General features: G+C 50.2%; 2 long non-coding RNA genes across 3 annotated transcripts in view; both read left to right on the forward strand.

Annotated features, from left to right (window-relative positions):
- LOC112993823 (uncharacterized) overlaps positions 1 to 26,934 on the forward strand; it is a 399,015-nt gene that overhangs the window by 88,802 nt on the left and 283,279 nt on the right. The gene's annotated exons all lie outside the window — the stretch shown is intronic.
- Positions 1,890 to 18,352, forward strand: LOC135328631 (uncharacterized). Its single transcript, XR_010389590.1, has 3 exons — positions 1,890 to 2,075; positions 17,058 to 17,115; positions 17,938 to 18,352. It is a non-coding gene; the product is annotated as an uncharacterized LOC135328631 (long non-coding RNA).

Genomic DNA, 26,934 nt, shown 5'->3' on the forward strand with positions numbered 1-26,934 from the left:
TTTAATCACCTGGCATTTGCTTTCTGCAGAGGTAATTGTGCCTCCCACCCAAGGCACCTTGCAGTCTCCCCTTGGGATCCCCAGGTTATTGTGTGTTTAGCTGGAGCTGGTTGGGGACTGTTTCAGGAACTGCTTTACGCACTGGCAGATGTTGGCTCGTCAGGATGATGCTTTGGGGAGAGCGTCTGGTTTTTCAGAATTGTGTCCTGTGTCGCGACTGCTGCAGAGGCGGGTTACGACGCCCTGACTGATACTGTCACCCACGGGCCTCCGCGTGTCTCTCGACTGTGGCGTGAGGATTTGTACACGTAGGTTTAGGGCCTCCCTGGAGGTCTGTGCTGGGAAAGGAGGTGACTGAGCCGTCTTCCCTAGTGAGAGGCAAGAATACCTTGTTCAGCGCGTTAAGCAATGGTGTTCGGCATGGGATAAAGTCAAACACCTGTTGCAGAGCGCACAGCTCCAGCCCGTGTCTCCCAGCATCCCCAGTGCTGGGACGGTGCTGGCCCGGCCACGGGCCACGTGTCTCCCAGCATCCCCAGTGCTGCGACGGTGCTGGCCCGGCCACGGGCCACGTGTCTCCCAGCATCCCCAGTGCTGGGACGGTGCTGGCCCGGCCACGGGCCACGCTGGAGGCCGGGGGAGGCAGCAGGGTGGACTTGCTGAATTAGCACGTGTATCATCTGTAGTCCAGTCTGACCAGTGCAGACTCTTTGGGGTAAAAAAATGTCCTGAATATGTGCTGAGCAAAAGCATTGCTACCACGGCCTCAGGCTTGTATCACTGCACGGCCAATGGTGACGTTTCACCTTCCCGGTAGTTTGTTCCCTGTCGTCACCTCGGGGTGTCTGCCTGGGGGAGAGGTTAAGGCTGGGTTTGGCCAGCAAGCAGCATCCTGGCTGCTGAGCATCCAGCTAGGAGAGCGCGGTGGAGAGGCAGCGGCTTGCTGAGGGGCGGGAGGCTCGTGTGACCCTGCTGAGATCCTGCCTGCAAAGCTCCATCGCAGCTGAAACAGCTGGGCAAGGGGCCCATTTCAGTGCTCCTGACTGGGCTTGTTTTGTTTCTTAAAAGAAATCTGGAGAATATTTAGTGTTTTCAAGGTCTCTGGGTGGGGAGGGACTGGTGATATATATGTACATGAGTAGTTTTCCTGGCTGCTGGCAGTGCCTGGCAGAAGGGCCATGGTGCAGATGCACTCTGTTCTTTTACCTTCCAGCACTGCTGACTTGTGGTTCTGATGGAAAGTGGGAAATCCTGTTCCCTTTTAACTCTGTTGAAGATTTCCTGTGTTAAATGTTCTTCCCTGTTCAAAATAAGATCACCGATACATAGACTGTCTTATATTCCCACTTCCACAAAGAAGTTGAAAGTGATTCTGACTCTTATTTTCAGAGATTAATATTAGAAATACCCAGGATTTTTATTTAAAAATTGCTATTATCCACTTGCATTCTGCTAAAATCCTGCTAAGAATATTCAACACAAACAGCAGCAGCAAGGTGCAACTCCTGCGTGTTCCTAAATCCGTTCGTGTGTGGTGGTGCTTTATTGGTGTTTATCTGTGGGGAAGTAGATATTTTAATGAAAATGTAGATGACCATAAAATCACTTGTCTGATTTTATGTGGATTGTTTACTATTGATTTAAAATGTTGTTTACTTGTTTTCCCCCTTTTTTGTTTGCAAAACATAAAGGCAGAACTGTATGGACAGCCTCTTGTGCTGTCTTAGCTTGCTCTGTCCTAAACTAAGCTACGGTCGCTCACAACAGCGTGCGGTGGACTTCGGCCCAGGCTGTCTCGTGGGCTCTGCTGCCTGACTTTGCTGGTAGCTGCTCCCTCAGCAGATTTTGCTATTAAAAAGCAGAGGAGCAAACCACCTATCGGCACTCTGCGCCCTTGTCCGAAGGGGCACAGGCGCATCCTTGGTGGCTTGTCCTCTGGGGCCTGCAGAGCTGAGAGGCGGTGGTGTGGACGGGGATGCCGTGATGGGGAAGGTGGTCCTTGGCTGTGCTCCGGGCTGGCGACCAGGCCGGGAGCGGAGAGGGGAGAAGACAGCAGAGAAGGGCTGCCGGGACGGGTAAGAAGTGGATGGAAGAGGTGGCTGGAGAGCACGAGCGCGAGAGTGTCGCAGTAGACATACCACTTACTAATTGCATTTCCTGAGTGAAGTTGGTAAATGCTAATAAGTGCAGCTGGCCTGATGATACACCTGGGAATCGCACGTGCTCTGCGCAGTCCCTGCCCTGGCTCTGCCTGGCTCAGCTGTGTTGCATTACATATTACTTTTCTGGAAGCCCAGAGACGATCCACATCCTGAAGCAGAGCTTCATGTAGCTGTGCACGGGAATACGCACCTGTGACTCTGCAATGCAGCTGGAAGGGAGTACCACCATCTTAGAGTGGTGGCTTTATGTATTTCAAGCAACACTGGTTTCTGTATTCCCAGAACAGTTATTTGCAGTGCAGTCCGACTGATTCGGAGGTGGATTAAGAGTGTTTGTGTATGTGTGTGTTGTACAACTGTCACTTGATGTCCTAGCTCCTGAGCTTTCTCCTGTTTGCTGATATTGAAGCTGCTAAATGGATTTTCTCCACTTGACCTCCTCTTTCCATCGCCCTGTTGCTGTGCCCCTCTGCAGTGCTTACAGGTGCACTATGGCACATGGAGCTTATTGCCATTAGTGCTGGATGATCCTGATCGATTTGTGCCAGTCCTTTCTGATACAGCGGTGTGACTTTCCTGCAGAAATGGTGGGCATCATGAGATAGTTCAGTGTGGCTATTTTTATTTGTTTGTTAATTTTTTAAATATCTAGCTCTTTTTTTTTTTACCGGAGTTCGGTCCTACTTGCCTTTCTCTGAATAATCCGTCTCTAGTGCAGGGCTGCTGCAGTTCCTGAGCCATTCGTGTGCTTTTCTGTGGCAGAAGGACACACATCTAATGATGCAGGTGCAGTGCAGAAGACAGCAACAACGTACACTGACAGCTCTTGACAATCCTTTCTTTATGTGACAATAGACATTTTACATCTGCAACTAATTTTATATTAGTCTGTTTACACCTGTTCCCAGACAGTTGAATTATGGGTGTATGTGAAAAACGGGACTTGCAAGAAGCCCAGAGCATTGCCCGTTTTGGCCCCGTCAGAATACAGGTTTGTGCTGGGCTGGGTTCAGCGCACTTTGTGTCCATGTGCAGCTGTGGTTTGGGGGTCTCTTTCGAATGACCAGAGACCGCAAAGATGCAGCTTGGCCAGGTGAATGTTATGACCCGTCTCCTGCTGGTGTATCGATGGGTGAAGGTTCCTCGCAGTCATTGCTGGATCACTGGCCTGGAGCTGGTGCCAGCATCATCTGTAATACAGAAACTGAGATGTTTCCGTGCTGTAGCACTGAGGTGGGGTGATGCTGTCAAACTTTGAGACATTAATCTCCGAAGACCATGTCCTGAAAGGAATTAGTGTGCCATAAGCATGATTTTGTCCGAAGGCTCCTCTGTTCCTTTCGCCTGGACTGGGAAAATGCACTCCCAAGTTCTCGGGGGGCAGCTGCACCCTCTTGTGTGGCTGATGGCTGTCCAGGGGAGAACGGCAGCGCGAGGCAGGAGCTGGAGCCCGGGCAGCGGGGTGCGGGAGGCAGGCCGTCCCGCCGGGGGCCGGGGCCGGGCGCAGCAGCCGGGGGCCGTGCGGTGCCACGCAGCCGCTGCCGGCGCGTGGCTGAGGGCTGGGCTGCAGGTGGCACTCGTGGTCCTCGCAGCGCGGCCTCCCGTGGTCCTCGCATCGCAGCCCTCCCGTGGTCCTCGCAGCGCGGCCTCCCGTGGTCCTCGCATCGCAGCCCTCCCGTGGTCCTCGCATCGCAGCCCTCCCGTGGTCCTTGCATCGCAGCCCTCCCGTGGTCCTTGCATTGCAGCCCTCCCGTGGTCCTTGCATCGCAGCCCTCCCGTGGTCCTTGCAGCGCGGCCTCCCGTGGTTCTCGCATCGCAGCCCTCCCGTGGTCCTTGCATTGCAGCCCTCCCGTGGTCCTCGCATCGCAGCCCTCCCGTGGTCCTTGCAGCGCGGCCTCCCGTGGTCCTCGCATCGCAGCCCTCCCGTGGTCCTTGCATCGCAGCCCTCCCGTGGTCCTTGCATCGCAGCCCTCCCGTGGTCCTTGCATCGCAGCCCTCCCGTGGTCCTTGCAGCGCGGCCTCCCGTGGCCCTTGCATCGCAGCCCTCCCGTGGTCCTTGCATCGCAGCCCTCCCGTGGTCCTCGCAGCGCGGCCCTCCCGTGGTCCTTGCATCGCGGCCCTCCCGTGGTCCTTGCATCGCGGCCCTCCCGTGGTCCTTGCATCGCAGCCCTCCCGTGGTCCTCGCAGCGCGGCCTCCCGTGGTCCTCACAGCGCAGCCTCCCGTGGTTCTCGCATCGCAGCCCTCCCGTGGTCCTCGCATCGCAGCCCTCCCGTGGTCCTCGCAGCGCGGCCTCCCGTGGTCCTCGCAGCGCGGCCTCCCGTGGTCCTCGCATCGCAGCCCTCCCGTGGTCCTCGCAGCGCGGCCTCTCCCCCAGCACTGCCGCTGCCCGTCTGCACCGACGCGGCACCGAGCAGCCACTTGTCCACGTGTGTCTGGAGCCCTGGGGCTGCAGCACCCTGCACCGGGCAGGCGTTTAGGTGTGCGCGGTCAGGGGCCGGCAAAAGCCAGCGCATGGGGCACGCGCACAGATACCTCCGGAAAACCATCCTGTGCTGCTGTACGGTCTGGCCGGTGCGAGCGCAACCCCGGCTTTCTGCCTTCCTGCGTTACTTCTGTTTTGAAGACATTTCTGTGCAGTTTTGTTCTTTTGAACTTTCCCGTTGCTAATGGGAGTGTTACAAAAAGCAAGCATTTATAGTGCAGAGCGTTCCTTAACGTGGTCTGTGGGAGAGCAGCACTTGTTATTGTGAGCAGCCGGCTGAAGAGGTGAGGGATTGCCATAGAAACCGCAAAGGCCTTGCGTGCCGGGGCTGCGCTGCGTTCGCTGGCCTGCCTGCCGCCGCTTACCTGTGTGCACACAGCCCCCTTCCCTGCATTGCACAGCGGGTTTGGGAATCTCTGTTCAGTTATTTATTTAGGGTCTCTGTCTCGGCACATTCTGCAAGCGGGTTTAACTCTTTGCCTGTCATTCTCACTCTGCGCGTCACCCCCAGCGGACGGCTGTCACTGCGTAAGCTGCTGGGTCATCCTTGCCTCCTGCTGTCCCCAGGCTCTTGCAGTCTTAAACATCCCGTCCCTCAGCACCAAGTGTTTTGTGTCTGTTTGCGCTCGTTCTTCGCCGCCGTCTCGGCATGCCCTGTCTCTGTGCTGTGGGATGCTTCCTGGGATAGATAGCCGAGCTGAGGTCGTGTCTCTCAGAGAAGAGAGGTCTGCTCCAGCCTGGATGCTCTGCTCGCTTTCCTTTTCACTGAAAGAGCTAGAAATAAGAGGGCTGGGCTTCTCATTCTGTCCTGACAAACAGTTCCTCCTTCGCCTCTTGTTCTTAACTTCTTCCTACTTTTCTGTGCCTAGCCTGTTCTGCGCCTTTTGTGAAAGAACCTGTTCTTCCGCGAAGACATAGAAATGCTACTTTCTCTTTTTATTTATCACCTTCTTCCCCCGGCTGTTCCCAGAGAGACATCCCGGAGCCTTGCAGCCCAGGGCAGAGATGAGGAGACTCCTCATGGGGATCATGCACAGGCAAAGAACGTAGGTGAGACAAACACAGGTCCGTTTCAGCCAGCTGCAGTTGTGGCTGTTCTCCCGTTGTGCCTGCCTCTGCTGAGGGACAGACCCTGGTGCTGCCTGCGTTGTCTTGAAGCCAGTGAAACTCACCCCAGCTCCCCAACCCCTTGTCCTCAGACCCCCATCCTGAAAGTGGCAGCTGAGAGCTCTCTGAAGCCCAGCAGGTCTCTGGTTAGCTTGCAGGACTGTAGGGAGGTTCATGAGCACAAAGACCTAGGAGCGAAGCAGTGACTGGTGGCTCAGCCGGGGACAATGTGAGGAACCTCTCTTAGTGGAAATGATGCTCCTCTCCTTGCTGGAGAGACCTGATTCAATGAGGAGTAAAAGTTTGTCCCGGGCCCCTTCAGGCAGCAGGCAGAAGCCCTGAAGCATGGGATTAATAGAACATTGTACAGAGAAGTAACAATTAAGGCATTTTACAATTCTTACTAGGTTCCTCAATGTATTGGACACCTTAAGACTTGAGACGTATGCTTTAATTTCTCGCTCCAGCATCTCGGCTCTCCTGTCACACAGTCGTGAGTGTGAGCTCGTCACCCTCTGTCTCCTGGCAGTTTGCTTCCTAGTCCCCTGTGCCCTGTCTGGAAATGCCGAGCTCCCTTCCTGAAAGGCCTGGAGGCTTTCTCATCATTTTCTGTCTAAATTAATTCATGACTAATTTATATCCACGCGAGTTTTATCCCAGTATTACACTTCCTTCTCTTCCTGGTATGTGCTCCTTTGCTCTCAGCGTCTGCACAGAAACTCATCAGATTCCTTCCCAACCATTTCATAGACAACACGGAGTAAACTGGCATAATCTTGCTTTAAACGGCTTTTCCACTTTTTCTTACCCAATGCACAGTGGATGGAGAGCTCTCAGTGCAGCACAGGTGATCGTTCAGTGTAGACACACTTCTACCCCAGTTCAGATGACCAGTATTCATCCCCCGGGAAGGAGCCTGCTGCTCTCTGTGGCTTGCTGGAGCCCGCGCAGACCTGCCCTGGCGCGCTTCTGTGCAGCAGTGTGGGTGAATCCCCTGCGCCCAGCCCCAACTACCTGCTCTGCCTCCAGCCCTGTCTTACAAACGCTTACAAAATCCCCTACGAGGGGATTAATTAATCACACTGTCTTGAGAAGCTGCGTTACTAACAACAGCCCTGTTTAACAAGTGCTCGCAAGGCAGCAAACAAGTAAATATGTAACTTAGCAGCACTGCTTTGACTTCCGAAGCAGCTGGAAATTACTTTCCTCCATTTTCTGAGTCTGAATGTAGAACTAATCATAGTTTTACCATGTTCTGAAGGAAGAAACGGTCTTAACTAAAGCTTTACTTGTTACTACCGCTGATAGCACCGCGGGCGATAGAGCAATGAGCCGTTTGGTAATTGTGCTAACAGCCGGAGCCGAGCAGATGATTGCTGCTATGAAGGTACCGCGCTAGGCGCAGAGAGGCAGCCGAGCAGAGCCGCGGCTGCGGCGTGTCTGAACGCTTCTGCTCAAGCCAAGGAAGAAAAATCCGTTCCTCTCTCTGGCAACTCTCATCATTGCCATAACTTCAAGTCGTCAGCGTTCAGGATGCTCTCCTGGCGTATGATTTATCATGCTGTTTTAGAGAGCGGGAGCAGACTTGGCAGGCGGTGTTCTTGGGGACATCTAGTGCCACGTTAATAAATTTCAGGAGCCAGGGCAGCAAAGAAAACAAAATCTCTTTAAGTTTGTGTGACTTTACTAGGCCACGTGATGGTCTCTGTGGCTGCTGGTACCTGCAAATCCCTAGGGAAAGGGGAGAAAAGGTACTGGTTAGGCTGCCGGGAGCTCAAACCCTGCTCTAGGTGCTGCAGCAGCCCTGCCTTGGGCTAGCACAGCGCAGCTTCTGCTGGGGCTTGACAACTGCCATAGTATCAGACTATTTCTTTCCTCTTTTTAGAGGCCACCCAAACGATCAGCATTTGTTTTGGGATGGTTGCTGAGTCGGACGTTCCTAGATAATGTTCTACCTGCTTGCTATACGGGGCAGTGGAGCACCAGCCCTAAGCCACCACCGCTCCTGGGACCAGTCGTTTTTCTCTTAATAGAGGCTGCCAGACGGTGGGGAGTTGGCCCTGCGTGTGCCCGTCGGCTGCGCGACTGTCACGGAGGGTTGGGCCGGGCAGCCGGGGCGTGACTACTGCTGAAGCTCGTGAGAGATCTCCCCCTCTGCGATCAATCGATAAATAAGGCACAGGTTTTAAGGAGGTTCTGATCTCATCCCAAATGACCTTTTCTCCAAACAGTGGGACTGGAGGGACCTTAGGGAAGAGGAACCAGGGATTGTTTTTCCTGTCGGCAGAACAGGTCGGCTGGCACTGAGGCCTCGTTGTGCCGGCAGCAGGGTAGCGTCCGTCCCCTGCCTGGAAACGCCCGGCCTCGGGCAAAGGCCCTAGCGAGGTGTTTAACAGGGCTGCACTTTCATTGCAGAACAGGTGTTGCCACGTTCAGAGAACAGCCTCCGGGGGTTGATCCCCTGGGAGGTGATGGCTGCGCTCTTCAGCTGGAGGAGCCGCACGGAGGTGGAAGCCCCTCTGCCACGGCTCCAGCGGGACGCAGCGTGGGAGCCCCCGGGACGGATGTGGGCAGCGGGAGAGGGAGGAGACGGCGGAGCCCCCGGCTCCCTTTGCCAGGGCGTTCGAGTGGATTGGAGCAGGAGGATGCGGGAGCGGGGCTGAGGATGGGACACGGGCAATGCGGGAAGTGAACGGGGATAGAGGAAGGGGGAGGTACCAGGCTGGGAGGGTGGGTGGAGGCGGGTCGCAATAAGACAGCCGGCAGCAGTATGGTTTGGGGGGCTCCTTTGCACTTGTCTGCTAGCGCCTTGGTCCCAGGGGTCTGAGGACGCTGCGCTGACCTGGTAGCAGGCAAGCCATACCCTCCGATCCCTGCCTTCTGCTACAGAGAGGAGTGAACGTGGGGCCAGATGGCTAAGAGGGGATGCCGAGTCTCTTGCCCCTCATGGCAGCAACAGGATCCTTCAGGAGAACAAGGACTTTTGGAAGGCTAGTGTTGGAAGAGTACTGCCCTGGGGCAGAAGTGTTTTCCGTGGCAATTCTGCCTCCCAAGTAAATCTCACATCTTTAGACGCCCTGCTGGGCTTGCTCAGAGGGCTGGTGGGTATCTGAGCTGTGCATGTGTGCTGCGGCCATGAGACACACGTCCCTCGGCGTCTTTCCCAGGTGGTCTTTGAGTGCTTTAGGGCTGGAACAGGCTGTGCTCAGGCTCAAAGGTCTCATCTCCTTGGGGCCTGCCTGGAAGGGCTGGGACTGCGGTTCTGCAACTGGGAGACCCAGGGCTGCTGCCACAGCACGCCAGCTGTGAGCCCAGGGCAAGGAGGGAGCCGAGGGGGCCTTTTCCCGGGTTTGTCTTGGGGCATCCGCCCTCCAAGCCAGGTGGGCCCAGAGTGGGGAGAACCTGCCCTGCTGGAGCACGGGAACACCTGTGAGTCCCAGCCTGGTCTGGTCAGCTGCAGGGGCCTTCATAAACCCCGTCCCTGGGCCAGTGGAAAGGAAGAACAGGACAGCTGGCGCTTGGACAGGTTTGTTTATGCAGCAGCAGAGTTGCGTGGTGCGGTAGTTGTGGGCTACTTAAATAGCTTATTCTTCAGTCTAAACTGAAGCGTTGTTTGGGAGAAGTTCATCGTCTTACTGTCTGCAGGTTGTTCACCTGCGCGGTGTAACTTCATTTCTTCAGCTACGACTGTGCAGCACCACGTAACGTTTCCAGAGCAGCTCTCCAGCCCAGGAGACCAGAGAGAGAGGGAACAGATCGAGGGGCTCGGATGCTCTCCAAGCCCTGCGTGGTGGATTTCTTAGCAGTCTGGCTCCGCTTCCGTGATCAAGATTCTCATCTGGCACTGGTGGGTGGGTGGTAAATGAAAGCAAAGTTTATTAAAAGTGGTTTTATATGAAATTTTAATAACTATCTTGGCATATCTAATAGTAAGTGGCAGCAAAGACTGGTTAGTCCTGGTTTAACTGAGCTCTTTCTTCTGTCTGCTTTTTTGTCCTCCCATATCAGCTCTTGAAATCATTTCTGACAGTTTGTTTTTTTCCCCTCCGAAGGTTAACCTTACTGTGCTGAGTCTCAGCGCAAACAGGCTGTATTTCTGTGCATCGACTTTGGTTGTTTTACAGAACGTGAATTCCGGGTTCGGGCCTGTACAGGCAGGGTTTCTCAGCAGGCTGGCTTTGAAAGTGTGGATCCAGACTCCTTCAGGCTTGTCTGGAAATGTGTAAAGCCAAATGTCTCTCCCCAAATCTGAATCATGCACCCTTCCATGACGTATACATGCTGGGAGAGGGCCAGAGACTGAAGGACTTCGGAAGGATTTCAGAAGAACCAGGTGGGACCAACAAGGTGATGAGAGATAAGAAAACTGTTGCTTGAGACAACAGTCCCAGCTGGCCGTGAACATGGGTCTGCACCAGGGGTTTGTGGTCTTTGCAGGGTGGGCACTGCTCTCTTCCTTTTGGACCTGGCAAAGGCATTTCACAGTCATCTGGAATGAAAGGTCGAAGGATAATTTCGGATTAAATATTGGGAAGAGTTCCTTAGAGCGTGTGGTGGGCAGGAAGGTCGTGGGAAAAAGGAGGGAAACTTTAGATATCTGAGGAATCGCAAGGCAGAGCGATTTCCAGAAGACGGACATATGCATTCAAAAGGCAGCAGCAAATGCTGTTGAGAGCAGCTTGCCCTCAAAGTCAGGAGCTGTAAACTGCCACAGCATCATAAATCTCCTTGAGTTACAGTGTTATAGCTGGTACTATCCCATGCAGAGGAACAGCCTGTGCTGCTCCTTATCCATCCAAGACCGCTGATGATGTGCACCGTGCCCTATAGTGACGTTTATGTTCTGTGTATCTGCAAAGGCAAGTAAACAGAATTTTTACAATGCCAGCATTAATGTATCACCAGTGATGCTGTTGTGCTTAGCAACAATTATAAAATTTAGCATCTTACTCATTCTTAGCAGGGTTAATTTGTGTTTGTAGCTGAGGAATATAGGTTTGTCAGGAAGACTCATTGAAGAAAAGATACGGTTTGGGCTTGAAGAGTTAGCGAAGGGCAGACACAAGTGTTAATTTGGCACTCCTAAATGTGGAGAACTGGTGTAAAGCTTTAGTAAGACACTGTGTGTGATGGGGATGGTGATCTTTCATGAGCCTCATATGGGTGTATTTCTCACCAATAGTCAGTGCTACGTGGAGAAGAAAGTAATGCGACAGGAGGTCATACGAACCCCAATGGCAGGAGGTACCTTGGCCTCCCCAAGGTGGGGATCAGCCACGGTGCTGCCATTGTGCTCCCTGGAGTAAAGCTTGGGTATCTCGGGAACTTGCCTGTGAGGCAAGAGAGAGGGTATGCTTGTAGGGCAGCGTGGAGACAGCTGTGGTCACCACGATGAGCGTGTGTGTAGAGGTCTTCACGGGAGCAGGCTGCTGGGCCAAGGCTTAGGGAGAATCCCTGCTCTCTCTTGTAGCCTGAATACGTGCGTGGGGATGTATTTCGAGTGATGGTATGATGCAAACGACTGAGAGAGCCACATGGGACAGCCAGGCCTGGGTTTGCTGCCGCTTCTGTCAGGTATGCATCCACCAAACGCTCCACTCTCTCCTGTATGTGCTTTTTCCCTTTTTCTAATACGCATAAACTGTTTTTAAAAGTATGTGAGTAGAAGGGCCTGATCCTGATCTGACTAGAAGGGGAGCCAGATAAAAGTAATGAATTGCTGGACAGTGTTTTGCAACATCAGCTCTGCACAGTTTGGTTTCCCTCTGATACGCATGTTCTGTGTAATGTCATGCTTTTGTGTCCAGGGGAAGCATGGAGAGATGCACGTCCGGAGAGGTTTTCCTCCTTTTCCCCGCTTTGTAGCAGCCTCTGCTAGCGTGGAGCCCGGCAAGAGGCGACGACTTTGCTTGATGAATGTCTGAGCAATTGAGTGTCGCAGTAAAGATATCATTTGAATCCCTTATTTAATGAGGCTGCACCAAAAAATGTTGTTTTGAGGCAGGCAAAATTAATTAGGACTTTGGGCTGAGTTTGCCGCAAGGTTTCCAGTGCGGAGGAGGCGGCGGTGGCCCCGGAGCCGTGGCCCTGCAGAGCGGGCTTGCCGAGCCCCGCGCAGCCCTCGCGCCCTGCCTGTGCCCGTGGCACCCTGTTCCCCAGCCTGTCCTGCTTTTTGAGAGCACGTGGTTTAAATGCTTGCCACCAGCGTAGAGCACGCTGCCGTGGGGTTGCATGAGGGGGTTCAGCTGGGCTAAAACAGGTATCTTTTTCAAGTTGTTTGTTAAAAAGAGAAGAATAAATGATGGTTTGGGTGTGGCTTAGAGAAAACATTATTTTTTTTAGTTTCCCAACTTAACCGTTGAAGTAAAGAATGAATTATTGTGCCTGCTTTGCTCTACTCATCAGGGACAGTCATTTGGTATTACTTTAATGGCTGATGGTCTGTCAGGACATCAGAGGGTTGGACCCAGCAGTTCAGAGGTTCGCTGCAGCAGGTCACGGCGCTGCTGAGCAAGCGGCAGGGCTGGGGAGGAGAGGGGTGCTGTACCATGCTCTGTTAACCCTGAGCCCTGGGTTGTGTCCGTGTGACCCTGGAGCTGGCCGTGCATGGCAGCATCGTGACAAAACGGGAATTCAGATTCTGGAAGCAGATGAGCCATGACAGCGTAGCTTGCACTGGGGCTGCTAAATAGCCTGGTGTTAAACAGATCAGAGCATCTGCTATGAGTTCTCGGTAGGGCTTTTTCGGCGCGGTAGAGAGCTGCTGCTTTCAGGACCTTGCTGCCTCAGGGATCTCTGCTCGGCGCGTGGCTTAGCGGTGCAGACAGCCACATATGGTTTCAGCTGGTGTCAGGGTGAAATGAGTAAATCAGCAGGTTTCACATGGCCTGGAACCTGTTCGTTCACATGTTCATTCATTGTGGACCCCGTTCCAAAAGACTGGGAGCCTGAGCCAAAATCTCAAGGGTTTTGCCCAACTTTTTGTACCTTAGCGGTCAGTTCTCGTTGCGTTAAGCAGGCAGACGGCTCTGTTCTTCGTGTGGCGATGGAGCTTCTCATAGCTTTGCTGCCGGGGCTGCTCCTCCTGCGAGACACTTCTGCCCGGCACCTCGGGGCTGAGGGGCTGCTGCCCGCGGGCCGAGACCTCATTTCATGGTACGGAGCGGCGAGGCTGCCCTGCTATGGCTTAAGCAAGAACATAAGGATTTGGCCCCTGAGAGCAGATGAGTTTCAAATGCTGCTGGTTTTGTAAACAACATGAACTACTCTTCTAATAACGATTCTGGTTTCTAGTCTTCCTTCCCTCCTCCCAGTCCAAGTTATCTTGCAGCTAACCAAAGTCACAGAGGAGATATTGAAGTCAGAATCCATCAGAGTCCACGTTTTTAGACAGATACCTCGATTAAATCCCCGCACATTTTCAAAGAGTCATTTCTGCAGCAGACCCCACATTTTTGAGTTCATCTGGTAGGTGCTTAAGTGAAATGATGGAAGCCAGAATATGTGCTGAAAAAAGTCACGTTATCTTACTCTTCTCTTGAAGGTCAGCGATACGTTAGTAAGTGTGCTCTTCTGAAAATAGGCTTTAATTTTCCCCTTTCAACCTTTTGATTGGTTTGACATTTAAAAGGGTAGAAGGTAATTGGGAGGTTTATTATACGTTTCTGTTAAGTACAAGATGAGAACATTTAAATACCCTAGGTAGAAAGTGCATGCAAGAAAACAGACAACTTGCTAGGGAAGAAGGAGACAGCAACCTTTTTCCCTATCCCAAATAAAGAAAAGCTATAAATGATTGACAGCAAACTGCAGTCAACAAAGGGAAGACTGCATCATAATGTATGATGATTTTTTTCTCTGTTGACTATAGTTTGCTGTCAGTCATTTATTGCTTCTTCTTGTTTTAGGCTGGGAAGAAATGATGGGCTTTCTTACTACAAAATCTGTCCATCTTGCATAGTGCTTTTATAACCTAAGGATTTTTTGTTGTTTTGATCTCACACTTAAAAGGAATCTGTAACAAACACCGTCCTGTTATATTCTAAACTTCTGAATATCTGTAAGCTCATGAAAGGTTAAGAGACAGTAAGGAGAACCTAGATTTCATAATTCCTGTTTGCATGTTTCAGTAACTTAGTTTAATTGCATGAGTTAAAATTCAAGTTACTTTTATGGCTGGATGAGAAAAAGCTCTGAAGATCTTTCCTTAACCAGAGAAAAAAGGACGAAGGTAGGGAGGTACTGGGCTGCTGGAGAGGAATGAAACAAGTAACTTGGCTTTGGCATAGAGATTTTAATTTTGTGGATGCAAACCAAATTTACAGTCTCTGCAGTGCTGCAGTATGACAGTGAATGGATTGCCAGTAGGTAAATGGATCAGGTCAAAAAATAGATTTTTGCCAAACTGATGATAACTGTTCCATTTTCTTGAACCTGGTAAACCATCTCTGTCTCTTGGTGACATTTGGTGGTTGCTCCTATTTAAGAATAAAGCATAAATGACACCTGCAGCTAACCACAGGTCAGAGTAGCAGTCCCTAAGCTTTACTGAGACATCCGAAGCAACAGGTTTTGTCCTGTCAGTCTGAAGGAGCCAAACTAATGACAAGCAACATCGCGTGGCTCTCGCTGACACCTCGTTGTCAGTGAATCAGGATGTGGAGACAACTGAGTGAGGAAATCCTTGGGGCTGAAGAGGCTCATCTTGATCTTTAGAAGTCTTCTGAATCATCTCTGCTGGGAATGAAGCCACAGTCTCTTCATCTAAAGGCAGATGCCTTCAGTGATAGGGTTAAAGTACCGTCCTGGTAGTTCAGAGCTTGCAGCAGCCTCGCTCAAGTAGGCCCAGCTCCAAGAAGAGCAGAAGTTTGCTGTGAGGTTCTGTAAGTGTCAGTCGGGTACTTTAAACTGAGAGTTCCTGAAATGGCAGACGTGAACAAGGTCTCTGTTCTCTCTGTCATGATGTTGAACTTTCCCTGTGGTAGGTGGCTGCAAACTAAAACCACAGATAGGATCACCTCTGAGCTTTGGTTGTGTCAAAATCTGGGTCTCCATTTAATGGCAGCTGCTCAAGTCTAGGACAACTGTCTTCCTTTTCTCTTAGGACACCTTCTGCTAAGCCTGTAAGACTGAGCTGGAATTCTGTCTTGGTTATATTAAGGCACACGATAATAAGCATTGCAGCTGTGGTTACGATTCAAGCCCATTCAGACAGCTGTGAATTAGAACATGGTTGATCAGATACCGGCCTGTGAACCGTCTTTACGGTTGTCCTTTCATGCAGTATCCGATCTCCATAGGAAACTATGGCTTGAGCTGAAGAAAAGTGGTGTCTGGCTAGCTGCAGGGGGTCATCGGGATTAGCCTGAGCTCTTGTATTACAGACTAATTGAGTTCCCGCACCTGTAGGAAGCCAAAAGGCCAGGGGAAGAGCTGCACTGAGGGTTTAGGTATTTCAGGGTTATCTTGGAGATGTGCCGAGAGATTCAGAATCTCTCTATAGCGATAAATCTGCTGGTGAGATTTTGCAGGTCTGGGAAAAGGTTGTGGGCAGGGCTGTGGGTGGATTTCTGGACACTTCAGGAGAAAGTGGTCTTAAAAGATTTTTAATTTAAATTCTGTGTAGTTTTTGATGTTTCCCTTATTTTTCTCACAAGGCTGCTGTCTCCCTTTCTGCCCTTCTGCAGTGCTGTCCTGTCAGCACCCTCAGCGTCACCTCTACAATCCCGCGGGTGACTTAGAAGCAGAAGTGCCGTTTACAGGTGGTAGAGATGATGCTTTTAAGGCCCTTGGGGAAGTCCTTTGCAATGATCAGGCCTTCCACAGAGGTGCTGCAAGCTAACAGTGATCCCACGCTGCTCTTAGCCCCTTTTGGTGGCGGTGTGTAAGGGCAGTGCTCTTTCAAACACCGACCTTCAGCGTGTGCTGGAGCCGTAGCTCTGCATGTGCCAGCGCTTTCCTTGAGGATGCCACGAGCTGCACCGATTCTCTCCGGAGCACAAAGATCCTGCATCTTCTGCCCGTCTCCTGCGTGCCCCAGTGCTGGGGCTCATTGCTTACACGCTGCCAAACGGAGCGTGGGGATCTCAGACAGCCGCACGGCTCGACGTCGCAGCCCCCCAGAGCTGTTCTGGGCAATGAGAAAATTCTCATTAACTTCATCTTGATTATCCTGAAGTTTGGCTTCTCCTCCGCAGCTTCTTGGTGCTGGACACAAGCTGCTTTTCCCTGTGTACTTTTCAGAGTGCTCCAGATCTTGCAGACCAGTCTTTCCTTGTCCTCTTGTATCCATCCATCCACTGTGTCTGTCATCTCCTTGACAATGTACAGGGTAATAAAAGTAAGTAATGGCAGGAGTCACAAAGTGGCGATATTAAATAGCAGTGAGCTGTGAAATGCTCCGTGCAGTTCTGTAAACATAAGGAACATGTTTCGGATTTACTGTGTGACTTTGCTGTCTTAGTTCAGCCTGTCATACCCGTTATCTGGCGTTAGTCCCCTTGCAGTGCTGTCCGGCATGAGCAGTAGGTCAGCCCTGCTTCTGCTTCCGCCGAGCCGTGGTCCCCACCGCAGCTGCCCATGCCGAGCTCTGTAGCTGCTTCTGCTTCACCGGTCTTTCTGGCAAGGAGGATGGGAGGAGGCAGAACTGACCTGTAATGCTGGACTGGGATGTGTGCGTTCAAGCATTGCTCCTGGTGCACACTTATCTTCTGCTGTGTCTTCACTTGCTGCCTGGGACAGAGGTGGTGACGCTGCCCGAGCTCTGGTGTGGCTTGGAGGAAGTCGGGTGTGAGGCGCTGGGATTTGCAGCGATGACCATGCTATTGCAGACCAGGCGTGCAGGATCTGATCTGCGGGAATGTGCATTTGTGTGGGATCTGATTGTCAGGTCTTGGGGATGGACGTCCTTGTTCATGGAAGAGCTGCAGCAAAATGAGTTGGAGCATAAACCTCCGTTTCTCAGCTGATGCACCTCAAATCCTGACCTCGAGGAAAACAAAGTATGATTTATATGCTTGTTTAGGAGATCAGGAAGTTCTTAAGAAAAACAAATGCACTGCTGGAGTAGGTAATTCTGATGCTGGCGGAGATATGGCTTTGCTTAAATATAATCCAGTATCATTACTAGAGACTCAAGCTTGGTGAGCCCTTCTGCCTTCCCTCTTTTAGTGTTCTTCTGCCTGGCAAATACTTTGAGATCAGAAGAAAAACAGAATCCTGAATCAAGTCCTACGCAAACATTACTCATTATCGATTGTAAAGTTACAGCTAATGTTTCAGGAGCTTTTTTTCTTTTTTTTTTTAGCACAGTTGTTGTGACAGCTTCAGTCCCCTGCTGGGGATAGTCCCTGTGCTTCTGTTTGGTACGTAGCTCTGTGACGTTTGATGTTGTTTGCTGGCCAATTTTAAGAAAGATTGTTTTTGCTCTGTCTACAGGGTATTAATATATACATATATATACATTAATATATACATATATTAATGCTAGCTTACCAGGAAGTCTGTCTTATAAAGGTATCTGTGTTAAGAGAGCATTTGTGCTAGCTTGTAATGCTAGGAATTTAATTGTCACGGAGACAAAATGGTTCTTTTAAAGTGAAGAGAGACTATTATAGGAGATGGCATCAACAACTTCAAATAATTGCTGTTCTGCTAATGTTTGCCTTTAGAAGATAATGAGAGAGTTTCTATCTTAATAAATAAGCATCTTCAATGACAAGAAATATATAGGAAAGTTAGTACTATTATTACATATTTGCATTGTGGCTTATGACTGGAAGAAAGAAAAAAGAATACTGCACGATGATTTTGCAGTATCTAATTCAGCAAGCCCTGGTTAGGTTGCAGGGAGGTATAAAAAGATGCCTTTTGCAATGCACCCTCCTGTTCTCGGTGACGTTGCGTTGATGGTGGGCTGCGGCGTAGCGGGAAGGCGTTGCTTTTCCTGTGCGGGGGGCTTGCGATGCCTGTGTTCCCGGCCTACGTTACCTGAGCAGGGCCCTGGAGCTGCTAGCAGGGACTGGTATCGATGGATAAAGGGGAGGCAGGGAAAAACCAAGACTGCCAAAGTTTATGGCCAGACTTCTATAGACTCCTTCCCTGCCATGAAAGCAAACAGGAGCATGAACAAATCTCACTAACAGATATTAAAATTCTCTTCTTCATTTTAATGAAACACTCTGCAGGACTATTCAGCCTGATTACTCCTGTGTGCTAGGTCTCTCCGAAGTACAAGCTCCCCTCTGAATTCTCCCATTGCTCCCCAAAGTCCCCTTCCTCACTGCTCTGCGCCAGAAGGGCTGCTGGAAACCTGCTGCACGCAGTATTGCTGTGAACCTCTCGCCCAGGATTACGCATGTTGGACAGCGGATGATTTCCCTGGGTCGCTGGCCGAGTGCGGCGGTAGCTGGGCCGTGCAGGAAAGCCGTGCCGCCGGACAGATTGCGGGCTCATGTTGCCAAGCAATTAGTGTCACCTCTGCACACTACCTGGGATTTTGCACCGAGTGCTGCTGCACTGATAGAACTGGACAAAATCAATCAAAAAGTGATTGGTTTCATATCTGTTCCCAGTGGAAACAAGGTTAATAAATTAAACACCACAGTCTGTTTGGTTTCTTTCTTATGGTACATTACTTACTGAAATCACTTACACAGGCACACTAGGTCTTGGATTTTTGTACATTTGCCAGCTTTTCACCTGGAAATATTGAATGCGTCAGCTGCGTGCATGGAGGCTGGCACACCTTAGTGTCACGGAGACTGTGAGCAGCAGCCCCCAGTGTTAGCGTGGACAGAAGCATCCTGGGGGCACGGCGAGATCAGCCATCCTCCATACGCTTCATCTCCTGCGCTGGCTTTTGGTAAATCCTGCTAGCACAGTACCACCTTGTCTTTCTCTGATACGGTTGTCTCGTTTCTGGAAGGCTCATCACCAAACTGGGAGAAGAAGGTGCCCAGTTTTGGTGGGGATGAGAAGAGCAGTCGGTTAATCCCATGCATCCTCTCGCTATCGGCATTTGGCTTGCGCACCGTATCGTAAGACAAAGCAAATACTGTGCGTGTTCAGCAGGATGCTGAAGACCCTTCTCTTTCCCCTGGTAGTCCTCAGTGCTATCTCAGTGTAAGAGGATTAAAGGGGCACAAGGTCTTTTGTTAGGTCTGGGGTCCGAGCTGGTCGAAGTCACTGGGGCTTTGCGTTGGCTGGGTTCTTCTTCTGGTTTCACCCCGCGTGTGAAACAGAGCAGGTCCTCTGTGGGGGGGCTGCTGGTGCGGTGCGTCTGCCCATGAACTTCCTCAGGAGCAGGGGGAAGTCCTGAGTGCTCTCTCAAGCTGGACAACTCTCTTCTGGTCTGTTTGTGTATCTTTTTTTCCCCACTTTGGCCCGCTGAAGCGGCAGAGCTGCTTATTGCAGACCTCCGCCCCGGCGCCCGCACTGCCGCTCGCTGCTTGCTTGCGCAGGGCAGCGTGTGACTCTGCTGTCTGCAGCAGCTGGTGAAGCTGGTGGGACAGAGGTGGGCTGGCTGCCCCGGGCACCGGTCGGTCCTAGGGACTCCGGCAAGGGTTTGCAGAAGAGGAGCGACCCCGTCACTGCCTGGAAGCACACGCACCACCCCGAAGTGAGAAGATACAGCTACCAGTGGGGACCACGATGCCCTGCTTTCTCTTCCCCTGTGTAGCGTGCCTCTGTCCTCTCCTGCACAGCACAAAGAGCAGAGCTGTTCTTGCCCTGTTTGTGTCTCTAACCTCGGTGAAGCTGGCAGAGCTGGGGCTTCTGGACTTTCTGAGCCCCGGAGAGGGATGAGAGTCTAATGCTGTTTAGGTTAATGGATCCGTGCTGCCGTTTGCGTCTTTGTCCTGCACGTCTTTGCCTGCCTGCACCGTGGCTGCACGTGCTGTGACCGTCCCTCGTGTAACGCACTCTGTCTTCCAGCCGCTGTCGCACATCTGCAGGGAGAGGTGTGCTCCTGCTCCCCGGCTGGCTCTGAGCATCCGGAGTGCAAAATACCTCTCTGGGGAGGGGGACAGCCCTAAAAACAAACAAAGGGCGGGTTTTCAGGCAGTGTAAATGATATTAAGGTTTTATCAATCATCGTTATTTTTGGGGGGCCTAATGAGAAAACTTCTGCCGGGTTTATAAGACGTTAGATGTTCCTCCAACAGAATAACAGACGCAGCAGATGTGGACTTTATTTGCAGCCTACCTCAGCTGGAGTTGCCCCTGCTCACAGCACTGGAGGGTTTGGAAGTGGTTGTGTTGGTTAATAACGAATAGTTTCAGGGAACTGGGTCAAACCTTTTCAGTGGTGCTCAGGGCAGTGGGAGGAAGCTGTGAAAGGCTACGTATGGAGAGAAGTAGACTCTTGAGCACTAGCACCCACTGTATTAATGAGAGCTGATTTTCTTCATCATCCTCTTCCTGCTTCCAGGATCAGTGTTGCTTCTGAGGATCGGTGATAGCAGTTACGGTTCAGAAAGCCTGGAGCTGATTTCTCCCGGGGTAGTTGTATTATTGGACCTTTGTTCGTAAAGGATGCAATGAAAAAGCGTGAAGAGCCTTCCTCTGCCAGGTGCCACCTGCAGCACAAGCCCAGCAGGGATCCGCACAGTGCCACTTCTCCGAGATCTCTGACCTTGTATTTTTTTCCTCCCCTCCTGCCCCACGGATTGGAATAAAATGGAAAAGTTCCCATTTCAGGAGGAGATAAACCAGTTCAATCTTGGGCAATTAATAATTTCCTGAATAAATCCAATTAACCACTGTCGTGTTCCCCTCAGAGGATTCCACAAGCCTTCTTGATGGATCTGCTGGTGGAGGAGTGCTTTCGAGCTCTGCAGAGAGACAGGGCTGACACTCGTGAGACCCCCCTTCAGTCAGATTTGGGTTAATGCAGTCACTCCAGGGACATATCTGCCTGAAGGGGGGTCTCATGGGAAGCTCAGTGCCTTATGAACTCATTTATTATCTCAGAGTAAGAAACTAACTGATCTTTTATACTGCTTTGCACTCGCACCTGTAGATGTCTGCTCCTGTAGGAGAACTGTATTTATGGCGTGGGCTCACGCAGGCGTGTCAGAGCAGGCCGGTGGTGTGAGCTCTGTGGGTCCTGCATCTTTAACTGTATAGCACTCCTGTATCGGGTCCCTTATAGTCTCAGGCGAATTAAGTAAGGCTTAATTTCTCCTAGGAGTTTTCCACTACTAGATAGTCATGGGCCAACAGTGCTGCCGTGAGTCCCTGCTGCTCCTTTGGCTCAAGAGTTGTCTGTACTCAACTGGAAATTGGGAGGAAAGGAGGAAAGCCTCAGGCTCCACTCCCAGGCAGCAGGCAAGGCACCTCACCGTCCTCCTGTGAAAGAAGAGCTCCCGGGTGCAAATTGCTCTCCTGGGGATTTGATGTTCCTCGCGTTGCTCTGAACGTGCAGGGTAGATGCTGTAGCAGGTTGTGAAGCGAAACGGTCACTTCAGGAGGTGGTTTCTACACGTAACATTGCTTATAGCCAAGCTGTGGTCAGAGAGGGGCTGTGAACTGAGGCTGTGTTTTGGTGAAACTGGTCAATAGCTGGGGATTGCTGGGAAGCAGAAATAGGTCAGTGGCTTCATGCAGCTCGGCTTAAGGTAGCAGTCACATCTTCTAGGTATTTGAGAGTGACAGCTCCTGATGAGTCCAAGCAGGACCCGTTTGGCTAAAGCCAAGGGACAAACAGCATCACCTGTCAACAAATGTTGGAGGTACTCTCTTAAACAGAGCAACCAGAAAGGTTTTTGCCTGCTCTCTGATCCTGTGTTTCTTCAGCTAATGGATTTCTCCACCCTTTAGTTGGGTCTAGACTCAGTTTCAGTGTCTGTTATTACTGCCTCAGACATAAAGGCAGAATTAATAATTTAGCTAATTTAGCAGACATTATTATTTTATTCTTTTTCTCATCTGAAGGAGCACATTTTATTAGTGCTGGAGAACAGAGTGAAGATTCTGACATAAGCCTTTTTTGCATAAATAAAGATAAGTAGATCTGGGAACATTTACCATTTAGTGATTTCGTATTTGTGGTTGTTTGCTTTTGTTTGTTTAATAGAGAGAAGTAAACTAAGCTCAGATGTCCTGGCATAAGCCTGTGAAATGTAGGGGTTATTAAGATTTCTCTGTAGTACGGAGGAAGCTTGCAGACTCCAAGTTAGACACAGGCTCTTCATGCTGCCTGCCAATCAGAAAAAAACCTGGTTTTGATACTATCGTGATTTGGCTTAACCATTGTAGTCATGCAGCATAAGATGTTATCGGAAGCGCCATTTCTGGTTTTGGGTGACAAACTTGATTTGCAGCTAAAATAAAAGGAAATAAATCCCATCACGTACTGTTGCTGCTATGGTAATTGTTATTTACATTTGAGTACATCAAAAAAGCCGAGTGCCCCTGTGTGAACAAATTCAGTGAAAGTGCTACTTGCCCCAGCAAGCTTTTGTGCACCCTGTGCAAGGGAAGAACTGCCGGCAGTGGGAACTGGGAGTAGGTCTGGATCCAACCCGTCTCCTGTACCATTGCTTGAGCCAGATGAATTTTGGCTGGTAAGAGGAGGGAATGGTCCTTCTCATTTCTGCCACTGGAATGCTCAGATACTCGAGCCTGTATCAGAAATCTCCCAGGGCTTGGGTGCATCTATGCTTGAGAAATGTATTTGAGATCTTGTATTTGACAAAAGCTGTAAACCCCACTTTGCTGGGCTGCAAACTCCTAGGACATGCAGGCTCCCTGACGTGTGTGTGTCTCCATCACCTACTAGAGTGGGTTCCTGGCTTGGGCTAGGTGGAGCTCCAGGTGGGATAAGAAAAATATGTGCATCATTGAAAGCTGTGCACTACCCCTGTTTTCACTAACATGCAGATGACAACAAGGGCAGTGTCCTCTGATCGTCAGTGAAAAAAACTCTCAAACTGAGCTGGGGAGAGAGAAGGTCTAAGTAATCTCTCAGTGATAACACATGGTGGTAGACTGGGTGCAAATCAGTTTACTTCTACTTAGCTGAAGTTGCAAGGGCTTGTGCCTACTGCAGGTTTCTGGCTTACCCCTTGCTGCCGGCATCCTCTGTAATCAGTCACTGCTCAGCCCAAGGGCAGAGAGGGCATGGAGGAGGCGATGACGGCAGGCCTTCTCTTCCTGTTCCTAACTTACAAAGCCACCATTTGTTCCAGTCACAAATAAATTTGAGGGCACGGATGACTGGCTACTTCTGCAGTGGAGATTAGTGACTCAGGTAGATTCGTTTGTAGGTCTTATGTTGAATTGCAGTGAAACCCAAAAACTGCACGAGCTGAATTGTGACTTTCTTAATTCTTAGCAGCTGTGGCCCAAGTGGTTACGCACCAATTGGAAAGTCCTTCTTCTGGTGGTGGCCTGCAGTCTGTTTGCAAAAGGAAGCCTGGAGACTGTTGAGTAAACTTTGATTCTCACAGTTAAACAGGCAATTGAGGTATCTCTCTAAAGAGGAGTCACATCCTTATTCCAGCTTGTTCTCCAAAGTGATTTGGTTGAATTCAAGTGAAAGAAGCTAGTTTGCATGAAATAAAAACTACAAAGCACAAGAACATGCAGTCAGTAACGTGGTTAGTACAGAGCTCAAAGGAGATTTCTTGCAGGCAGAAGACACAGGGGAAAGAGCCAAGCAGGAAAGACCAAGGCACGATGTTACTGCACTTGAAACTGGTCCTAAGAAAGAATGAAGGTGCCCGAAGTCTTCCTGTGTCATACCTGAAAGTGCAAAGACCCTCACGACACTCAGAAACTGCCTTGTTCTGCTTTGTTTGAGATGATAAACACTCAAATGGGTTGTAACTTTGTTCTGAGAGCAGAATTGCTCTCATCTGAGCAGAAGGGCACCTTCTCCCTCACGTATGACCAAGGAAGCTCTGCCTGAACACTCCTGTGGAGCCATGGCTATCAGCTGGCTCTGCAGACAGTAAGTGATTATCTAAAGCACAGAGCCCAGGGAGCACATCCCAGGGCTCTCCAGCCTGGGGGAATGTCCTCAATACTATGCTACAAGATCCTCCTTCCTCTTGTGGCTGCTTCTCCTTTCCCAGGACTTACTGCCTGGGACACAGTAGTTTGGACATTGTGTTTGATGTCTTATATTACCTAGTTCTCTGTGTCTGAATATGTTTCCAAATCTTATGTTACTTTTGGCCTTGTGCTAGTGATGGGTTCTTTAAACGTACTCTGGCAGTCTCAAATCATTTGAGACTATCACACAAAAGCATTCGATAGTCAAAACTGGTAATGCTGATGGAATAAAGCAAATACCAGTATGTGCTTTGAGTATCTTAGTGTCACAGTTTCTTTTGCAGCAAGGGTCCTGATGTCCACACATTTCCAAATGCAAGTACAGCCAGAAGATTTATTTATATGACCTAGATGACAGAGCGGAATGTCTCTCTTCACAATGAATTTGTTTTGGAGTTTATTTTATTACTTGGTTTCCAGTGGTGCATCAGAAGCTCATTTTTAACCTATTTCTGTTATATTCTGCATTGATGCAGCATCTTAGCTGTGCTGATTTCTCTGCGTTATTTTTAGCTGTACTCCTTGGCTTGTACAGGCAGGAAATTCTTTCCTCATGGGCTCGGTTCGTTCCACAAACAGTGGCGGTTTTACACTTCTAATAGCTGTAGAAGTTCTCCTGAAATCCCTTCCACAAGTCATGCTTTCCAGGTGCTCACTCAGAGTCCAGAACTTCAACGCCAGAGCTGGATGCTGAGGCTGGAAATGCCTGGGCAAACCTGCCTCCAAGGAGCCTGGGCTTTGCTTTCATGCCCTTTTGAGGAGGGTCTTTGAATGGATGTGAAGGACAAGAAGGTGTCAGGAGTAGTCAACATGGATTGACAAAGGGGAAATCATGCTTAACCAACCTGATAGCCTTCTACGGTGAAAAGACTGCCTGGAGAAGAGAAGACGGGGGGATCTTATCAATGTGTATAAGTGTCTGAAGGGGGAGTGTAAAGAGGACAGGGCCAGATGAAACTGTGATGCTCTGCATTGCATTAGGTCTTAGTTTCTTGAATACTGGGAATCGTTTAGAGCCAGTTTTTCCATGAATGAGGAACTTCAGTGTTTGGCTTGCTCGCCCATGTCCCAGCCCCCATTGGATTTGAGTTTTCAACTGCAGATCCACTGTCCTCACCCCACTGTGAGTGCAGCATCATTGGGCAGGAGAATCTCCAGGAATATGACTTGTCTTTTCTGTTTTGCTTTTTCTCCTGGCAAGGGACAGTCTTGATGCATGTAGCTTTTTAGAACCGGCTCAGTACTAGGTAGCTTGAGGGTCTTTTAGGAGAAGTGGTCAGAGAGGTGCGGAGATTGCAACTGGTGTGTGATCTGTGGGCAAGGATTTCCAACGCAGCGCGTTCCAGACAGCAGTGCAGCGGCGGTGTTAATCCAGATCCTCCTCCAGGCTGCTGGAGATGTCTGGGCATGAGGTTCATTTAATGACATGAAGAACGTGTGCACGCGAGAGGGTTAGTTCACAAATTATCTGCTGATGATATGAAATGCTTTAAATGAAAGGAAATAACATGTACTGGGGAAATCAGTGTGCTCTTATCAAATCTCTTGGAATGAAAATGTTTCTCTTTTTTTACCCCCCCTTTGAGTTCCTACAGAAACAGTTTTACAGTTAGTACTACTTTACGATCTTTTTGATCTGTGACGTGGATCAATACTAACACATGTGGGTTTGGTATTTTTAAAGATCATTGTGCGTTCAAAGAGTTAGTTGTTGATTATGTCTGTGATTTCAATAACTGATTTAAAAATTCATTGTGAAGAATTGCCTGGAAAGATGCAGAGAGCTGCCCGGAAGGATGCACGCCTGACTGGCTGTGTAGCTTTAGGGACTTCAGAGAAGAAACATTGCTCTGTATAATGGGAGAACACAAACTTTCTTCTGACCCCGGTGGCTTTGTCGTTTTTCAGGGCTTTGTTACTGAAAAATAACTGTATTCTCTTTTTACATGAAAAAAGGTTTCCCTTGCTTTCCTCAGAAGTTTTTCCTGTTAACAAACATATCTTTTTGAGGAATTTGACAGCTGAAGATTTTTTTGGAAGCAGATTCAAAACCTAGTGCTCCCTTAGTGGGAATAACCTCCTGATGTGCTGGAAACAGTAGGAGGTGGAATGAATAATTCCCTTCCAAGCCTCACGTGGTGAGGTGAGGTGAGGTGAGGTGAGGTGAGGTGAGGTGGGGGAGCTGGGGCCATGTTATTTTAGTCTTCATATTCAGTTTGCCACCAAAGCAAAACTCAGGATAACTTTCACCGCTCTGTTCAGCATTAATTGGTTTTTAGTCTGTTGTGGGAAGTGAAGGGAATGGATTAAACTCTAGAAAATGGCTGGCAACAAATCTGTCTCCTTGGAGGAGTGCAGAATGATGGCCTCATCTGCTCGTCCCTTGCTGTGAGCACGGTGGCTTAGTGTTTGTTCTCATCCGTGTGAGTGGAAGAATACTATAAAATAACTTTTTGGTTTTGCCAGAAAAGGTCCTGTGTGCACTTCTGGGTGGCTAATGTGCCTGGTTTTGAGAGTCTGAATTCATCTAAATCACGATAATGCTTCTGAAAATGGGATTTCGCTGTTTCTCATGCTGTTCAGCAGGAACTCTAATTAGGTGAAGAGTTTTAAATTGCTCGGAGAAGTGTTTGCAGCTTTTCTTCAGAGGTGGATTCCTTCCCCGCTCGGAGTTGAAGGCCTAATTTCAGATTTCTTCCTGGAGGGTGAGACCCAAGAGCCCTTAATCTAACGAAATAAAATCTCTGCAATTAAATCTCATGCGGCAGCAGAGGAACTCCGTGGCGCTGAGCCGGGACGTGCCTCCGTGCCTCCCCATGCCTGCCCTTCCCTGGAGCAGTGCGTGGTGGTAGAGCAGACTCCCACGTGTCCCAGGAGCTGGAAACCCGCTTCCACCAAGCCTGGAAGCAACGGGCAGGACTCTTGCTGGTGAGACTGTCGCGCTCTTCCTCGTGCCTTTGCTTGCTGCTGTTGGGAGCTGTGTCTCGAATAGCGTTCTGGCATCCCAGCACCATCGGGATCCTTTTTTTGCAGCTGGAACCTCCTGATCTGGCCAAGCAGCAGGACAGCAACAGCAGACACCTGGCCTGCCCTGCGCTGAGGCTCTCAACGGGCCTCCCGACCAG

This window comes from Dromaius novaehollandiae, chromosome 5 (assembly GCF_036370855.1).
Source record: "Dromaius novaehollandiae isolate bDroNov1 chromosome 5, bDroNov1.hap1, whole genome shotgun sequence".
Taxonomy (NCBI): Eukaryota; Metazoa; Chordata; class Aves; order Casuariiformes; family Dromaiidae; genus Dromaius; species Dromaius novaehollandiae.